The sequence below is a fragment of the Halictus rubicundus genome, chromosome 4 (genome assembly GCF_050948215.1).
Source record: "Halictus rubicundus isolate RS-2024b chromosome 4, iyHalRubi1_principal, whole genome shotgun sequence".
Taxonomy (NCBI): domain Eukaryota; kingdom Metazoa; phylum Arthropoda; class Insecta; order Hymenoptera; family Halictidae; genus Halictus; species Halictus rubicundus.
This window is the reverse complement of record NC_135152.1, coordinates 10,086,467-10,106,345: the sequence shown is the minus strand read 5'-3', so window position 1 is coordinate 10,106,345 and position 19,879 is coordinate 10,086,467. Positions and strand designations below refer to the sequence as shown.

General features: G+C 45.3%; 1 protein-coding gene and 1 long non-coding RNA gene across 6 annotated transcripts in view; both read left to right on the top strand.

Annotated features, from left to right (window-relative positions):
• Positions 1 to 19,879, top strand: part of Fas3 (fasciclin 3) — a 478,993-nt gene that overhangs the window by 95,326 nt on the left and 363,788 nt on the right. The gene's annotated exons all lie outside the window — the stretch shown is intronic.
• LOC143353365 (uncharacterized) overlaps positions 1 to 19,879 on the top strand; it is a 235,537-nt gene that overhangs the window by 10,944 nt on the left and 204,714 nt on the right. For all 3 annotated transcript variants that reach the window (XR_013082116.1, XR_013082117.1, XR_013082115.1), the window contains exon 2: positions 2,283 to 2,363. This is a non-coding gene — a long non-coding RNA (uncharacterized LOC143353365). The remainder of the gene's footprint in view (positions 1 to 2,282; positions 2,364 to 19,879) is intronic.

Here is a 19,879-nt window from a genome sequence, read left to right as displayed (position 1 = left end):
GAAAAGGACCTTCGTGACAACGCTCGACCGCGTGTCTCGCAAATGACTCTGTAGGAATCGAATGAACCGAGAGCTACGAGACTTTACCTCGCTCAGCTTATTCCCCAGACCTCCCCCCCTCTCTCTCTCTCCAATCGATTACTACCTTTTTAAACGCCTCGACAAGCTCGTACGAAAGAAGATTTTCAATTACGACAGAAGCAGCTCACCTTCGAGGATTTTGCTCCGGGTTTCCAGAAATCGGGCGGAACGGATGGACTTTGTTTGTCGTCGGTGAAGATGCGCGGATGGCTGCTCTTATCGCGGTCCACGATCATAAGCAGAGATCGAAGAGATCGAATCGAAAACGCAATTATTATTTGCGGATCGTCGTTTCACAGCGGCGTCGAGCGAAACGGTTCCCGTAAAATATTTTTATTGTCGATAGGCGGGCGCATCGAATGATCTATTTTCGAATTTTCGGCGCAACGGCGCGGCGTACGGTTCTATTGACCAGAACGGGCAGAAATTTGATTCCTATCGAAAATTGAAAACTCTCTACGCGGTAGGCGGACGTGTGCAATCTTTATGGAGATAGAGACCATGGACGGGATAAAACGGCAAACAGTAACGCGGAATTTGTCTGCCCTATTCCCCGGCGTACTTCAAATCGCTATATGGTATTGACGTTTCTATTAATATATTCGCTTATGCCCTGCGGCGTTTACCTTCGAGCTATTTGCGTACGACGTGTTGAAATAACGTCTGCAGTTCCGCTGAAAGCGTCATATTTGTCAATTTCCTCCGACAGCGCGAGCAATTGCGCGCGCGAAAAACCATTTCTATTCGAACACCTCTCCGGCTAATCGTGCCTCCACTCGAGGATTATGTGAAGGCGATGAACCATTGGAATTATTATTAAAGAATTTTCTAAACCACTAAGAACATTTTCCTCGGAGTACCAAATTACGGAGTCTTAACCAACGGAAAAAACGAACCACTGATATTTTATTATGTGTTAGGTTACTGTTTATGAAATGTACGATTTTTTAAGGTAAAGTTGAACCAACGCGGTAGTCAATACGTTTATTATTCCACTCATAAAAAGCATACACGATAATCACATCGATTCATATTGAAATAAACGAACAAACTTTATTGAAAAGTAAAATTAGACAACTAAATAGAAATATATGACAAATTCAGGTATCTTTTCCCTTTCAGGAATCTTTGATAACCATAATCCCTGTCATAAGATACATATAATATTTTTAGCAAGATTCATATGAAAATCCATCAAATTAAGAATTAAAGCTTCGCTGGAATTTCCAGGATGTTTATTCGCGATCAAATTTCGGGGGACAAGTTTACCACAATGGACGCGGGTCCGCGAATTTCGTTTTACTGTTCCGAATTTAAAATTTACCGTGTTCCAACGGGCAATTCCTCCAGGTCGCAGCGATTCCGCGGCGGAACGACCGATCTCATTCCATCGGCGAGTCCGAAGAGTATCAGGCCGGTCTCGCTAGGATAATTTCCATTCGGTTAAACCTATTTATGCCGGGCGAGGTCTCAGTATTTTGAAAATCTCTCGAAGCCGACGAAGCGTGGGCGAAGCATACCGGTACCTACCGAAACCGCTGTATTACGCTGGCGAGGATGCAATTCGCCCTGTGCTATTGAACCTCTATATGCTCCGCGTAACCTGGAGGCAGTGGTGTACTCCCCCCTCCCCTGCCCCCGCCCCTTTCCCCCGAAGGCACGGAAAATACCCCCGAGTACGCGAAGAAAGCTTTCGGTGCGCTGTGCTCGAAATTGCGGTAATGCTATTACAAAGGATCATGGCGGACCCACGCCCCCCTCCCCCACCCCCGTTTATACCTGAATTTCGCCAAGTTTCCGCGATTTAAATCTAGTTTGATCTGAGATTACTCCGCCAATCTTTGGATGGTCTAATGCGGTTTAAATCAGGCTGCCGCAGCCTCGAAGGTCCTCGTCCTTGCGACCGTTTACACGATCGATACCCGGGCTCCTTCGCCGACCATGATTGCCTCGGTTTGTACAGCTGCGACCAATATCCACAGCAGTGCAATTTTTTCCGCAGCTCCTTAACAATACGATCTTTTGAATATTTCGATGGAAATGCGCCGGATAGAATTGATTCGACGCGGCTTTTGTTGTAGTTCGTTGCGCAATCTGGTGCAACGATACTGCAATAAATTGTGAAACTTTGTAATTGTGTAACTAGCTAAATGTACGATTTAATAATGTGTACACTAACGGGTGAACATTTTTGTTTCCAGGTAAGGGTCTCCTGCGATTATTCGTGTACGATCAACTGTTGTTCCACGAAGAACTTCGCAAATATTATGAAGGCTCCATTGGTAAATTCTTATCGTTATTTCTTTGTCTTTAAATTTCTTTCCATTTACCATGAGTCTGTTCGACCCGTTCGTATTTTCATTTATAACAGCTTTCTGATAGTACGTTATTGCCTAGGACGCCATTACTTGCCATAATACGATTAATAATATTTTTGCACCAAGAAACGACATTCTGGCATAAAATGATAAATTATTTAAGAAGAACAGTCTTTTGCGACGACGATTGAATGAAATTGGATTTTTACACCGGGATTCTGGAAGGTACCGTGGCGGACATCTCGTAGGTCGAAGGTTGTGTTTAGGCGCCAGTATTTTCTATTTAGGTGCTAGTATTTTCATGTTTTTTGAAGGTATCTGGCTTTGGGGATTAGAAAAAAAAAAACACAACAATTTTTTCCCCACAAATACATGTTCTGTATTTTTATTTTACAATTACTTAATTAAAATATGTTGGCGTGGTGGAACCGTTTTTGAAAATGTCGCTCTGCAGCGAACCTGTTAAAGATAGTTCTATATTTCAGGAAAATGTAAGAAAATTATATTCTGTTTCTGCTTCCCCGACGCTGTTTCAAAAATCACAATCGTCTTTAATATGATATTCTTGTGCGAAACATTAAAAGTCAGGTAATACTATTAATAAATATTGTTGGAGTTGCTCTCACCAGAAATCCCGAGCAAGAATAGTTTCAACCGAGCCTGCCAATCGAAAGCATATACGAACAAGGGAAAAGACGAAACCCCGGGTGAATCTCAAGGTGAAATTGAATTTTAAGAAAAGTTTTCAGACTCATTTGTCGGGGAGGCGTACCCGGTATAAAATCCTTATTCTCGCCAGAGCAGCGTCGTTTTCCAATTCCCTGGAAGCCCGGGGCTGCATTATTCCAATCAACAAGGGTCGCGGCACTTGAACGCGACCGCACAGCGATATAAGTTGCCGCGACTTTTCCTGAATATCGGTTTTTCGGATATCCCGGCCGGAACGCGAAGCAGAACAAACGAGACCGCCGCGAAAGTACGGTGATAATGCATTCATGAATGGGTCCGAATTCCGCAAGAAACCGCGTTACCGTGATTCGAGGCGTATAGTACTCGCGCCGCGCGAAAAGGACGTCGTTAGTATTCTCGCCGTGCTATCCCCCGGCTACTGTTCGCACAGCTGGCGGCCACGACGGCAGTCTCGGCAGACGTATGGCAGCTTTCTAAGGCTGTTACCCGACCAATTCCCAGAAATATTTTCTACTACGCGCGTAAAATCAGTGAATTCCCCGCCGAGCTTTTCCGATACCGTAACCCCACGAATGTGCACGCGCGCGGCTCGACAACGGCGTAGGCGTCGTCGTCGTGTCGTGTCGTTCGCGAACCCTTTTCCATCCGCCGACCTTCCCTTTCCAGCCCTCCCATCACGCGCACGCCGCATTCTTTTCCCCGGAATTCGCTGCTTTGTTCCGCTTTAGCACTTCCAAGCCGACTGACGCGCCCCGGCTCCGAACCGGAATCCCCCCGGATATCGCAGAAACGGTGAAAAATATTAGACAGGTTATATCGGACTGAATTCCTGCCACGTGTATCTTTCTTTGCTTTCCCCGGTCGAACGCGCCGCGCCGTCCTTCTCCCGGGGTGAGTTAGGCGCTCCGGATGAATTATGGGGATCCACGGACGTGTCAAACCTCTCCGTATTTACGGCTCCCCGGGGAGTGTTAACCAATACTTAATTTTTTATTCTCGATCGTTTTTTTAAACGGCCCGTTTCACGAAAGTTTCAAGTCGACTCCAGCAAAAAAATTAATTTCATAATTTCATGTCTGCTTTCCAGTTGGAAAACATGCGCTTCCCCGCTCGAAAGTCCAATAGGGACCCAGTTACCCTGCCTACATTAATTATACTCACTTTTAAAGCATAATGGGTATTTTTTCATTGACACTAGAACTACCGAACCAGCCAAAATGACTGATCCCTAATTTATTCCTTCACAATTACTGAAATTATAAAAATGTTTCCATCAGAAATTTTTGAATGAACTTCTTCATTGAAGCACATGTTGGCATAAACATGCTGAGAGGCTTGAATAGATGTAGTCTGATCATTATTACAATGCAGTATACACCAGTTGTATTTAGTACTCGGTAGTTCTACTGTTAAAATCAGTTAATATCTATGTTATATCTGTTTTTTAACGTTCCTTATGCTTTAAAAATAAGTATAATTAATATAGACACAGTGATTGGTAGCCCCACAGTAATTGGGTTCCTTACCCCAGTACCTCAAATTTCAATTACTGCCATTTTATCACAGATTCATTTTTAATGCACTATTCAAAAAACCTCAAAACGTGAACACCTCTTCGACAGAATGTTGAATGTTGAACATTCTTCATGAATGTTTGAATATCCCCCTTCATTCTACTCCACACGTTTGAATAAAAACCATAGGAGCTCCGAACGGATTGATTCTCGGTATTATTACAAAACAACGTGTACATATCAGTTGCGTTTAGCGTTCCCTGTTAAGAAGATTTCCCATCGATTTTCTCCGTAGCTATTTTCCCCATTGTTTTTCGCGTCGAGGTACAGGAGAATTAGTTTCGCAGTGCACTGTGGTCTTACAATTGCGAGAATGATCAACGCGCTACAATCGGGGATGACACGGAACAATGTGGAAATCAGCATTGTTCGAGGAACAGGTTATTGACACGATGCCACTGGATGTTCCCTTTGTCATCGGGTGTAGCCAGTTAATTATATGATGCGAAGTTATTTAATTAGCGGTCGCTGGTGTTAGCATCGGTTTTAATCGCCGGGATCCATGGACGGAACAGGGGTTAAACCGGCTAAAAGCCAGGCGGAGTTCGACTTTAATAAAAGTGCGGTCCGCATCGATTTCCGTAAAATTGGAACGATTTATTCTTGTTCCGACCCGATTCCTAGCCCATGTATCTGTCCTCATATTGGCCCCCGGACACGGACAATGTTGATCGATATTCAATTTGTGTTCGCCAAGAAAATATACGTCCGTCCAGATATTGAAACTTTCTAATTCCCGCGTGACAGACTGTCGGCGCGGAGATCATATTCGCGCGCGTCTCGTTAAATTTTAACGCTGCCACGAATTATTCGCTCAAGTATGAGATCATTCGGAACGATGAAGCGAATTCGCAGACGGTGGATCGGATAAACTCGTTTTTTTCCGGGAGATCGTTACCTTCAAACGTCAAATGGCTCGATAGCTCGAGTTGCGTCGGTCTGGTGATATTTTAACATGTTGTTTAAACGTAACATTTCCATCTCTCGGATTCCCGGCGATTTTAATGAACGAACAATTTAATAGTCGACTAACGTGTCCGGTATCGTCATACGTTCGTGTATCACACAAAAATTCGGCGAACGAATTCCGTCGATCATTACAGTGTTACAGCAATTTCAAACAACGACGAATATCAAATTTAAATATACCTCTTCCCTACGTTCCGTTCAAAATTGCGGTTAAAAATGTGTCAATGGTGCAGAACGTGTTAATTAAATGTCACGTTTCCTTCTCCACGTGACTAAAGAGATTTTACATTCAAGAAAATTATACTGTATCGTAGCAGTATCACTAGAATATTCGAGAAGACCGGTCCATTCTGTGATCGAGGACTAGAAGAAAGCTCTGAACTAATACGAAATTTTTTTCCGAGGTCGCGACGTCACATTTCGATGCAAAAGGTCGCGTTCGGACCTCGAAGATCTGCGTTTTCCAGCGATCGAGCGTGATCGAAATTCCCCGGAGACTGTTGGCCGACTAAACAGCGATACCCGGCATGTTAACCAATGAGGATAACGAGATCGAATCGATCCGGAGCTGTCACCGAGTGACGAATTCCCGTCCATCAACGGAGAGTTCATGGATCCGTCGAATTCCTCTGTCCGTGTCAGAACAGTTTGCGGTTCCCGCAAACGTGATGCGCACGAAACGAACGCAAACAGTCTTGCTCTCTCTCTCTCTCTCTTTCTCTCTCCCTCTCTCTGCCTCTTGTTTGTCTGAATTAACGCCCACGCGATGCTCCGACGAACGGAGAGTGTATCGCCGCGTCGTGAGGCTTCCTTGCACGGTAACTGGACAAACTTGCCGGCCATTGTACGCGCATCGGCCCACCTGTACGCAAACTAACCTGGCGCGTTTATATTCGGCGGTCGTCGTGTCGTGCATACACGACCGTCTTACATCGGCTCCCTAGTATTCTGTTCCCATCCTGCCGCCACCAAACCGGCGCAATTCGGTATTCGGTAGCCGATACCCGGTGACCAGCGGTTTAATCTTCCGCGAATTACATGGAAACTCAGGATAACGTGAAATCTTCAGCCTCTTGTTCCTAACCGAAAAATTGCACACTGTTTCATAATCGAGGTGCCCGCGTACCAACAACTGTTACTTAAAATCCTTTAGCTGACAAGTGTAAAGCAATTGTATAACAGTCGCGTTTCGTGTTCAGTGGTTTTAATATAAAACCATCAAATTACGTTTCATTTATGATGCCACACCTTAGAGAAGTACACCTACAAACAGAAACAGATCAAACGTGATACTATCTAAGAGTAGCGAGCAGTGCGAAAGCAAATGAGTTCACGAGGATTAAAATGATACATTAGGAAGACGCAGGAAAAACAGTAATTTTAATTTAATCCTCGCCGTTACATGGTGTTGTTCCAAGCCTTAAGATCGCCGAAGTGGACACAACGAAACCAGATTGTGTAATTATAGGAAGCTGCAAGAGGGGTGTGGAGTTGTATCAAACTTCCAAACTGTTTACTGTTCTCGCGTTAATCGAAGGGTGCGAATAATCGACACGTGTCCAGGGTGTCGGGATTATCTCGATCGCATCTTCCAGCCGGGGGTGGTTCCCACGATGGTTCGCCGTGTCAGGCGTCTCGACGTTTCATTTTCAAGATCAGCAGTTCCTTCTCGTTCGTTTAATCGAATCGCACGTGTTCGAGTCGCGACGCAGCGCGCGAACACTGGGACCGTATCGATCCACCTTGATTCAAAAAGTTATTATAATTCTCATGGCTGCCTGTCATCAAAAATTCGGATCTTCTCATTTTTATTCTAATCGAACAAACATCGTCTCGCGCGAAACCGAGCCATCGTTCGTGGAGCGAGGGTCAATTAAGGGAGTCCTTTTGATCCTTCGCCGTTTTCGTTGTCGCGCTAACAGTGTCCGAGGGCGCTGGTTTTACGCGTAACGCTGCCAACGCACGTTTTCACCCCCTCCCTCCCCGGCCCCACCCTTCGTTCTGCGACAGATCCGGCAGCGGCGTTTACCTTGGGGGCAATCAGAAAGACGACACCCTTATTTGCCAGTGGTAACTGCGACTCTCTCTGCGAGGAGATTATTTTTATCGTTCGAGTTCTCGGGGGCAGCTGCTGCTCCCTTGTCTCGCCGTCGTCGTCCCCCTTCTCGCGCGAGTCCGTTTTCTTCGTCCTGACACGCCGAGCGGAAAACACACGGGGGCTGGAAATGGGAATCGAGGGTTAGGCTACCGCCGCGTCATAAAGTGCGACCCTTATTTTGAGTTAGCGCTGTTTGCCGGCGAGGAGACACTAATGCGATGTAACCCACGGTTTAAATACACTGTACAGCCGACGAACGCCGACTATTGCTAGGGGATGAAATTAGTTACCAACGAGCCCATGAATATTAGCCCTAAAGACGGTGCTTGTAGCCGAAGCAAAATCATCTGCGTACATCGCCATTCATTTTATTGCCAATCCTGCCGCTATATTAGAGAAGCTCCATTTAATTTTCCTAATTTAACGGTGAACTTATCGAGGATTGACAACGTCGATATTATCCTACGAATAGAACGAGATTCGATTTATTTTTAATAAAGAAATGCATTCGGTCGGTTCGCATTAAAGTATCTTTACAAGATTGATGGTCTAATGGTCTTTCAAATGAAGAATTTCGAAATTCGACTTTCAAAAACAATTAAAAAATTGTTCGCCGCGCCGTTTAGCGATCGTTTCACCGAATTTCCCGGCGATTCGAATGATTTAATTCTTCGTGACTCTGTATCTAGATTATACTAGAGCGGTCTCGTTGAAATTCGGCACCGTAATTGTTAATATATAGTTAGTCGCAGCATGGTAGACCGTCGATGAGGGATCGCGTGATCAAGCAGGGGCGCGCGTAGTTACGTTTAATTCGGCGGTGTTTAGCATACGCAAGAACGTATTGAATTTGGAAGAATTAATAATTCCATGCAAACGTAATCTCGTCGATGCCCGGTGAATATTCATTGTACATAAAGTGCAGAAACTTCGGCGAGAATTGGAGGGGTGCGGGACGAGACGCTACAATCGAATCCCGTTTTACGGCGCGTTATAAAACACAGCCAATTATCCACGATGCCGGCATAGAAATTAATTAACAGTATTTTCGTAAGAGGATTACCGGGACTCGTAATTGTAGTCGACTCTGGAAACGTAATTCGAGCGTTTCGCGGTCGATCGCAGCTATCCACTCGGGATCCTTCTTCGTCTTGTTAGGGAGGTACTACGTTCCCGTTGCATCCTTTCTCATCGCGTGTTTCTTTCCTCCTCTCTGTTAGCCCCTCTCCCTCTCCTCCCCCTCCCTCTCGAGCCAGAAAAGCATACAAAGGATGGAAAAAGAGCGGAAAGGGTTGAGAGCTTCCCTCGCCCGGGGCCATGTTAAATCGTAAACGCCACTGCGAGTCCGACGCGTATCCGAGAGTTCTTTTCCAAGTTTTTATTATTATATGAAATTACCGTCGTTCGTTTGAGACGAGAGATTCCATAAGTTCAGCCTCGACCTTTTACAAGCGCGCGTACTATCGGCGATTCCACCGGCATAAAAGCCCGCACGAATAAAAGACCCCGGGTATTTTCAAATGTTGTCCATTTACGAGCTTTCGCTTTGAAGAAATCTTTTCCGCCCGATGCATAGCAAGTCGGAAAGCTTTCTCCGACCGATCGTTGTAACGGCTCGGTCACTTTCCTCCTATTCGACTGTTTGTATCGACTGCTTGTAGAACAATTCAATAAACGAATATACGCGGGCAAGAAGAATTGCTTCGCGAGAAGATGTAAATCAACTTGAAGGAGTAGACATTGTCTTGGCGGCCTCGTTATTCTAGAATTTTTGCTAAACTGAATACCATTTCGAAAAAGTGCAAGGACATTGTTTATCGAATTAAATGCAAAAATTAATGATCTTCTGACCGCTTCTGAGAGTCACGGAGATTAACAACACTTTCGGTGTAATCATTTCCCGTGAGCATAATTCGACGCGAGTTAAGGCGTATCGGACGGAATTTACACTAAACAATGTGTGCACTAATAGGCTAATGAACGTTTAGAATTACAGTCTTCCACGTATGAGGGTAATTGGCATCCAGCTAATTCGAGGAGCGGACCACGTAGAACGGTTAGACAGAAAATGCACAGCAGGAGTATGTAATGAGTATATTCTGCGGTTTCAGAATACAGTGCGATCGCAGTTTCGAGTTAGTCGTTGGTTTGTTGGTAATTAGTCGTTACGGGTAATAGGCGGTTAAGAATTCTGCGGAATCCTTTAGGATTGTTGGTCGAGATAAGATTTAGTATTACGGAGTAGTTAGAGAAATAGCGGTCCCGTGGTGTACCGGTAACATTAAAATGAACAATGCGGTTTCGAACCGTTCCCTTCGAAATCTGAATCTCTTGCTAAAGATTCTTCTATTTAATCTTGCTGGATGTATATCTCTCGGAAATTGATACCATCGGTGTAATTAACGCGTTACCATTATCATTGTGCATTTTGCACGAAGAAAGTTATTCGTATTCTCCAAGTCGCAAGATATTTGAAAAAAAGCGCATTGCAGGGAAGGCGAGAGAGAATGCGAATGCGAGCCGTCGCGTCGCGGCGCTCAGCGTAGAATTCGGATCGGAGTTCGTTGTTTAATCCAGGAAGACGGCCACTCGTTTCGGTTCGCTTTCATTCGAATTCGATTACCCGGCGGGAACATCAACATCCACTTTTCAGGCGGCCTCGGCCCCCCGTATTTTCCTTGGATCCTTCGGAGCCCGTGGAACGAAGAATGATTTTCCGCGCACGTACGCGTAAAATACTACCTCTTGTCCCGGCACGGCGCGGCGGAGCGGGACGTGTGCGAGGCTCGCGTGCGAAAACGGAGCGGAAAATAAACCTTTCCGCGAGGAGGACGCGCGGCTGATTCTCTCGCGATACGTTCTCCTCCTTCCTACCATCCTCTTTAGTCCTCCACCCTTCTCCCTCTCCGCAACCATGGTAGCCCATGCTTTCAATTTCAGCAGAACTTGAAACGATACCGTTCCCCCCGCACACCCCCGCAACCAGGAAATAGGAGTTTACGACACGTGCAGATTGAAAGACGAAACTTTCCGGCCGCGCGTCAGAATTTAAATCCTTTTAAACAAGTTCCTCATTTCGTCGCCGTTTATAATTCATGGAGCACGGGACGGGCGGGGTCATCCCGAGGATGCCGGGAAACCGCCCCGTACCCCCTCCCTCCACCATCTTCCACGCCGAAAATTTACATAGAAAAAGGATAGCCTGTAACGATTTACGATTTTGTATTCGACGATGAGATATTCATGAAATACGGTGAATTATCGTGAGCACGGTATATAGGATACGCTGCTGCTGCTGCTGCAATGCCGGTCCGTGAGATGCGGTCGCGATACGAATAACCACGGCTGAATTAAGATCTATACACGGAAGTGTAATTAGAACACACCCCCGCTGCACCCGCCCGGCGACGATTTATATCTCGATCGGGAAACGCCGCTCCCTTTTCACTTTTCCTAGGATTCATTTTTTGCTGCCTGTCGGCCACTTGCCGCTCAGTTTCGATCCGATTTTCCGCGCTCGTTTCACTGCTTCGGCTTGCGATACATTTTGATGTTTGCGAGGCACGTCGTCATTTTGTTTGTTACGGAAACCATTGCGTCGCTTTAAATAAAATGACGAAGCAATGTCTAGAGATTCCTGAAACCGAGGGTGTTCCATCGTTTGCACTTTTCATTGGTAGACTGCGGATCTTCGTGCAAAATGAAAATTGTTTGCATCGATTGCGAGAAAATAAATAAATGAAAATAACACATCGATATTTAACAATTTTATAAACCCTTCTATCGATCTACATTGCGCCTACTCATTTTTGTCACGAATGCATAAAATCTGGTTATCTATTCCGACCCAGAGTATTAAAATCGTTCAATCATTCCGTTTTCGGCGAATTAATGAAACGAGCAACTGCTGCATTAAGAATAATGAACAGATCTGTCTACCAAGAAGTATCTTCAAAAATATACTTTAACACTAAACCTACCACTATTCCACGATTATTGAAATTAAAAAAATGTTTTCATAGGAAATTACTGAATTGTCTTGTTTATTTCCGCACATGTTATAATGAAAATCGTACAAAATTTAAATAAATTCAATCTTCTCCCTCCTATCAGACGTTTCACTTTAATATGTTTTGTGCTGGGTAGGTTTAGTGTTAAAAAATTGATAAATGAAGCAGCAAATGTTCCTGTACATCATCAATTATGTATCGTTATAAGAACGATCCGGCGTTCGAAGGTTAATTTAATGTGCTTACTTATTTCAACTGTGAAAATACACTTCGAAATAAGTTTACTTAAGTATCTACAAGAAAAAGGAATCGGTTTAGGGTCGCCGAAAAAAATTCCCTCCAGTCCCTAATATCGACCGGCATTTTGCGCTTAGCCATTAATATTCCAGTGTATATTGCATAGCCGTGTGTATTGGGCGCTACTTGTGCCGGTTCGACGAGATTTCCGAACTGTTTACAGGAAATTCCGTTAAATTCGAATCGAATTACACGGCCGGGTTTCGCAGACGATGCGCTCGATTCCCCGGATGGGAGCGCTCATCTTCCGGGCGCGTTGCTCGAAATTAACCCTTTGCCTGTAATGATATTGCCAGATCCTCCATTATAGCGTGAACATGCAGTCCTTTCTTGACGCATTAGCCGGCACGTCGTCGAATACAAATTGAATAACAGCCTGCACCGGTGGGCGTTGGCGTTAACCAAGTTCTCGCGAGCAAATACGGTAAAACGCGTGCATCCAACCGGTGCCCGAGAATGTCAGCTAGACCACCGGGGAATCCCAGCATCGGCTAACAACCGAAACTCTTGATTAACAGCTTGTGACGCCGGGGCGGCTGCCGAGACCGTCTTCTGCTTCTGCGAGTCCAATTGATCCGCCATTTTAACCCTTCGCGGTCCGATTTGTTCCCTCTACTTTATTTCAGAACTTTCTTCAAACATCTTACCGTTCAATTTCCATACACACATATGTATAACTTTACATGCATTGCAATGTAACTATTTAGAACAGTGGAGAAATAATATTAGGTGATTACAAAAATTCTAGATTTCTTGGGTGACCACTGACATAGTATAAGGATTAAAAAAATTTAAGGACACCAGCATATCATCTTCAACCTATTAAAATTATTCAACGAAGAACATTTTTAGTTTTAGTATTGCTGTTTCTTGCAATCGAGGCATGAATATTAATCAGTTATACCGCCACCATCTTCTATAATTGTCTCCCAACGATTTGCAAGAAGCTGGTGGATTGATTTTCGTAAAAATTGAGTTGTTTTTCGTCGAAGAAGGTTTTGAGGTGTCCGAAAATTGGACACAAAGTTTTGCAGTCACAAATTACAATTCTACGATTGTTCTTACATACCACGCATGGCATTATCGAGGAACGCAATATAAATCACACGGTTCCCTTTTGATTTCGTCGAAACCGAGCTGATACGAAGAAAAATCAAAGGTAAATACATATATCTTTGTATCGACAGAGATTCAAAGGAAAAGAAAGGAATAATATTTACGCTTCACAGAGTTTGCTCGAAATCTTCGAGCCCGACTGTGCACAGCGACGGGGGTTGAAAGGGCAGTTTTCACGAAATCGTCGATTCTGCCGGTGGGTTGAGTTTCAATTAAATTCAAATTGGGGCAGCTTGCGTCGGCGGGGGCCGTAAGATTATCGATCCGAATTTTTCCACGCACAATTTTACGGCTGATTGGACCTCGCATACGGAGCAGCCGGGACCTGACGGAATCCCGCAGGACGGAACAATCCTCTCGAAGCACGTAAACGATGACAATGGCGACGAATTGCCACGTGACCGGCACGATACTGCTGATAACGCACGACTTGTAAGGCGCGTGACTGGGGTCGGTGCGTACGCGAGATAAGGGTGAAACGTGCGTGCGACGCTGGCATAAATCAGGGGACTGCTTTTTTTTCCTCCTCGCAACAGTAACGCTATGACGGGAATCTCGAGGGATGAATGCGGTATCTGGGCGTGTTTCTATCAAAAAATATATATAGCGCCGACGGAAATAAAGATTTTCCATCAGGAAATTACCCCATTTCCCTATTGTTACGATATCGATTATTCGCTTAAGGGGATGCGTGGAAACAAATCGATTCTCCAAAGATTCTACATTGTACATTCTGTTAGCACTACTCTTCTAGAATGTAAGTTGAAAATTACGTGTTTCAGTTCGAATAGCTGGCTTCGACGAGTACTAACTTTTCTTGTAAAGTTTAGCTTAAAACTGAAACAATTTCCTTGGAATGAAACTCCATAGATATACAGGGCGATCTGGTATGGATGGTACAATCGTATAGGGGGTGATCCTACATGAGAAAATGGACGAAAAAAGGGAGTAACACTTTTTGAAAATAGAGTTTAAAGATCGATCGGGTTCGCATGCTTTGGTATATGCAAGAAGTAGAATTGGTTGGCCATGATCAGACACGTCGGACGATTCCTACCTAACAGCACTCGTACTCGCTTCATTTTCAACGGCCACACCCTGTATATTTTCGTGTAAAGAATTGTTCTCATAGAATGCGTTAAAAATCGCGAACAATGAGATCCTCTTTCGACTCGATTGTTAATCCATTTTGAACGTAGCGAAAAGTTTGTGGTTCGGTAAAAAGACTGAAGAACGCCCATTCAGCAAGGTTGTCGAGCTAAAACGAATGAAAATTTAATTGCGATCCGAACGCAAATTTGTTTTGACGCGGAGTGTTACGTTTTGTTTGACATAAATGGCTGCATCCACTTGGAGTCGGCGGAATCAAAAGATCAAGCGTCGCTTTTGATTGCACGAGCCGGTACGACGCGAGGCGCTTGTGCGCGAATACACTCAAAGATTCAAGTGCTGCATTGTGTACAATGCGCACTTGTGCATCGGCATACATCTTGTCGCTTTATTCTGTCACCGTCTATATACTGATTCCGCCACTATTCACGAAACGGCCGTGTAAAGTGTAACAATATGCTCCGCAGGCATCCACGTTCCCGGCGTACAGAACACGCGATACACTCCGAGGAATGTTTGTTTTTGAAATTCGTATAAACGCTCCTGCTGAAGCTTCAGCAGAACCTTCGCGTCGTTTATGACTCGCCAACATTAGCGTTAATTATTACTTTTCGGCATATATTACCATTAATTAATCCGAAACCTCGTGCATCCCTCGGATGGAAAACCATTCATTTTCTGTAAAAAGCTCAACCCCTGTCTGAATAAAAATATTAATATCTTCTCGTTCTCGACAAGAGCAGTGAATAACGATACGTATCACGGACACCGGAATCAAATTGTACGGACAGTTTTTAAATTTCTAACTCCGCCAACCTTCACGGAATGATGTACGCTGCGTACACATAAAATCCTCGTTAATTAATTGAATCCCCAAAAATTCGTTTAATTAAATGAAGTTCATACAATACGCGTAGTCTAACAGTAGTTGTACGCGTATTCTGAAGCAATCTGATCCTCGCTGGTTTCCTTCATTTGTTCCATGCGGACCACGGTAATCCGTCTACCTCGTTTAATTAATAATCCAAATAGTTGCGGCCCGGAGGTATCATATTTATCGCCCATTTATGAAATCATTTTCCAAGATTATCTCGATGATGAATTCCACGGATCCAGCCGGGAGCGTGCAGGATCCCTCCAACAAGTACAGGACTCATCCGGGCAATCACACGAACCGAGTATTTTGTCCGGAAAATCCACACATGCCTCTCGAGCAACATTCACCCTTGGAACTTTGGTAATATTCGTTAAGGAGGCGCATCCCTGCGAACGTATACGTATTTACATAACACGCGGAACCAGTCTAGAGAGAGGGAGCGAGAGAGAGAGAGAGAGAGAGAGAGAGAGAGAGAGAGAAAGAGAGAGACAGACTCGCTTTCACTTCGCCCTCGGGCCTTCAAACCCCCATCGGTTCGGTTCCTCGTCTGGCAGGAGTTTGCAGACAGAACGTACCGACCCCCTCTGCCACTTGCTGCACCCGACGCTTCTGTATCACAAGATACGCTCCCTTCCGCAGGGCTCGCGAAAGATTCCATGCCGGCGGTTACAGATCAAACGAGGCTAATTTGATTTCTTGCTGGCCGTTCGACCGAATGCAATAAAAGACCGGAGACCGACTCGTTTGTTAGTTACACGGCCACGGGGAACGATAAATAACCAGTTTCGAACTGTCAGCGTCTGCGAGGGTGGACCCCCTTTGCTTGCTCTTATTCAAAAAAGGGAAATTCCCTCCCTTTCCCCGTCCTACTATGACTTCCCGTTGCGTGGCTGAAAAGCTTTCTCTCACGAGGTACGTAATGAGGATTTTCATTTTGGTTCGATGAGGATGTTAAAATTGTTAGCATTGTTCGCATTGTGTACCTTTTAGATCCAATCAAATCTAACGAAATTTGTTTCACAAAAATATTTCATGACGTATGGGTACATATATTTCAACACAGATGACGTTTTCAATGTTTCGTTTCTAACGCGAAACACGGTCGAAAAAAGATCGAATGTTTGCGTATTCTCTCCCAACGGGCAAAAAGAGAAAGAGGCGAAGGTTCACGATGAAAAATAGAGAATAAAGGGAACAGTGTAGCTCCCGTTACACGACACCCGATATATTGAAAAAGAACGTGGAAAATCGACGGCGGATCGAGTCGATAAACACGGTTCGTCAACGGTCTACAAAATGGAGGACGCGGCGTTCCGGCGAAACAGCTATAATCGGGCACAATAAACTCGGAACGGTTCTGTTGGGCAATCAGTCGGGGGCTGAAATCGCTTGGAAAAAAATAAAGGAAGAGGAGACTACAGTATTCGTAATCTAAGGTATAACCATAGTACAAGCACGTAATAAAAGGAGAAAAGAGTCGGCCGCCGTCGGGGGGATATGACCATTTCGAGTCGGCAGAAAATGTCTAATAGAATTCCTCGATTGATCGATCAAGCGTGCTCAATAAAAGAGCGGCCTGGCCGGTGGCTGCGGATGAAATTTTCATCACGGCTCCCTAATAGATAAAACGATGGAAAGAAGCTGGCCGACTTGGCTTGCGGATCTTGGTGCTCCTCGTTGCTCGTTGCACGGTAGAGCCTCGGTAGTTGCACGAAATGGGACCGAAAAAAGCTGCGGGTTCCTGCAACTATCGAGGTGACCAATCAACTGAAGTCTCCCACTTAGTATAGCGACATAGGTGACCCATCAACTATGTCGAACCCTCGCTGCACTTAACGCTGCGTTCGTCCGTGACTCTGTCTCCCAGGGACGGCGCGCTTGGCTGCGGATGGCACAAAAGCCACTATAGTGGCGTTACCGTTCAAACCGATGCTTTCCACGGAAGCCACTATAGTGGCGTACCGTTCAAACCGATGCTTTCCACGGAAGCCACTATAGTAGCGTACAGTGCTTAAGAGGTTAAGCTAGGTGTCCATCTAGGTGACACCGTTGAGGGTCACTCTCAACTTGAATAACCGCGAACCAACGAGGTTCTACCGTATTTCGAAGCGCACGAAGCTCCCTACTCGCGAATCCACTCGCGGATTCCGTTCGATCTCGATACCTGACGCGTCCCTGCCTATACGTTTTCGATTACGCCAGCGAGTAGCAAAAGCATCAGAAGCAACTCCAGTCAGTGTCGCGACGGAAGACGGAAACTACGAGAGAGAGAGAGAGTAGTATTTTGAATTTTTGACGAGAGGGAATGCGACGTCCCGACGGAATTTCATTCCGCGGGAAAGGGTACCGCGGCAGGGGGCTGTTACGCCTGTCGGTGATATTTTTCCGTGCGACAGATTCGCGTGCACATGGTTAAGTGCTCGATTCTGCCCGGGGAATTGCGCTACAAACGAGAATTCCCGGGTTTAATGCTCTAACTCCTGCGCGATGCGGCTGCGGCTGGATTCGCCTCGTAGATTAAATTGAGCAAAAATGTTAAATTCATCGCCGAGGTGTCTGTATATTTCTGCGCGCTGCATACGGGGTGGCACGACAATTTTTGCGCGACTTCAATCTCTCGATTGCTTACGCTGTATCGAGAAACGTCATCGTATTTGTTACGTTGTAACAATGACAGGCAGTCCTAGACATAGACAATCATTGCAATCACCGTTGTCTATCAACCTCTAACTCGATGTTGTGGTACAAGCGGTTGAAAAACGATCGACGATCAAATACAATGTAAAATAAATCTCCTTATGACGGCGAATATATTCGAAACGTTCATTGGAAAGGAAATAATAAAAGAATGCACCGAAAAAATGTGGAAAATGTAGCCAGTCGCATTCCCGTTACAACGTTGCAGCAAGGCATTCGTGTTGACGACGTGCATATAAATTTTTAGTTTAAATTTTGCTCGTCGAATACGCAGACACTGTTCAGGAGAAAAAGCCCGGGACAAACTGTAGGCATTCGCCCCGGACCACGTCCCAAACCCGTTCCCGTTGAGTTTTGTAAAGAGTTTCGAAAAATGCGCGACGAGATAATTTTTAAATACTGTAGGACTCGCAGTCTCGCGAACCCCGCAGAAAATTGCAATCACGGCGCGTCAAAGAATCCCTCGGTTGCGTCCCGTTCTGGCCGGTTGGTAGCGTTTAATATTGCAAAGAATTTTCGCGGAACGATATTTCTCGGGGCGCAGCGCGATTCCGGCGCGCGCCCGTAAAATTCTCGGATAGCGTAAGCTAGCGGAAAATAATAATTTCTCGGGCGGGCTATTAAAAGGAACGAACTTAAACGGCTTATACAAACCGACGGTCGCTGCCACTCTTATCCCCGGTGATCGCACCATCCACGCGCTGCTATCGATAAGATTTTCGGATCACCCCCCACCCCTTTTGGCACGTCATCGAGCGAAATGTTCGCAGAAAACTTTCTTACTGGGACGTCGAAACGGGACAGAATGATGTATAGGTACCGAAGGACACGGGGGAGGGGGTGCAGTTGTGAAGTTCAGTCCTGTTATCTTCCGTAAGATAGCATCGAAAGGGTTGAAACGGCGGGGGATGGCAAACGAATATTCGGTTTCACTTTTCACCTGCCGGGGTCCAGTTAATACTCGAGTCGGATTCGCGAACCGTAACGCTTCCGCGACTCTTCGCTGAAATCGCAAGACGAATGGCCGATACGAATGGGAAAAGACGCGCACGCAACGGAACACTATGAGGAATAGACTCGCAGGGGCGAAACGGATTGGCTTCGGTTCGGGCGGACTGGAAATTCCAGCAGACACTTCGCCGGGAAAATAATGCGACCGTTTTTAATGTCGGTTTCACGTGATGCGCCACGATATATTTCCTTCCGATGACATTCAACGGAAATGGAGGAGACGAATGGGGCCGGCGAACATGACGAAGTTGTACGGGGTGGACGGACACAGGAAAAATTGTCTAGGATAAATTGAACTTGTGTTTCTAATTCATAGTTGCACGGGACTTTAAATTAATTCGTGGCCCTTCTTTCTCTATTCAAAGACAATAGAGATAAACGGTGGGGCAAAATGGACTACCCTGTCGAAAGAATTTGTCTAATTTTTCTCGGGTTCAATTTGTTAGGTAAAAATACCTAATTTGTTAGGTTTATTAGCGAGAAAATGAACAGTGGAATGGGCAGAATTAGCTTCCCTCCTTCAGTTCTTGAGCAGAGTAGCTCAAAAATTGAAGGATCGATGCAACCACAACATCGTGCAAACAATTGTGACTGCTTTTATTAAGAAAATAAACGAGAAATAAATTCTAATAGAATTAATTTGTGTACTCTAATATTTGGTTTTTATGAAATTATTCCCACGGTTGCGTCCGATGGGTAATAAAATCGTTCCTGAAGACGGCACTCGGTCGGAACTTATGAAAATTTCGTGCTCCGTTGCCCATCCCGACGAATTCGCCCGTACAAAGGGAATCCCGCGAGCGAGTTGCCGATTAAAATCATCGCGCTCTTTTCTCCGCGGCTTTCCACGCCACCATCTTTAATTGCCTGCGGCTTCGGCTCGGCTCGGCCCGGCTGCCGCGAAACGGACGGAATTAAATTTATTCGTGCTCATAAACATTCCTCGTTTCATTAGCGATTCACGCGCTACGCTGCCCTCGCCGGGGAAACGCCGTGAACGATTCCGAGCAAGATGCGAATCTGGAGGAACA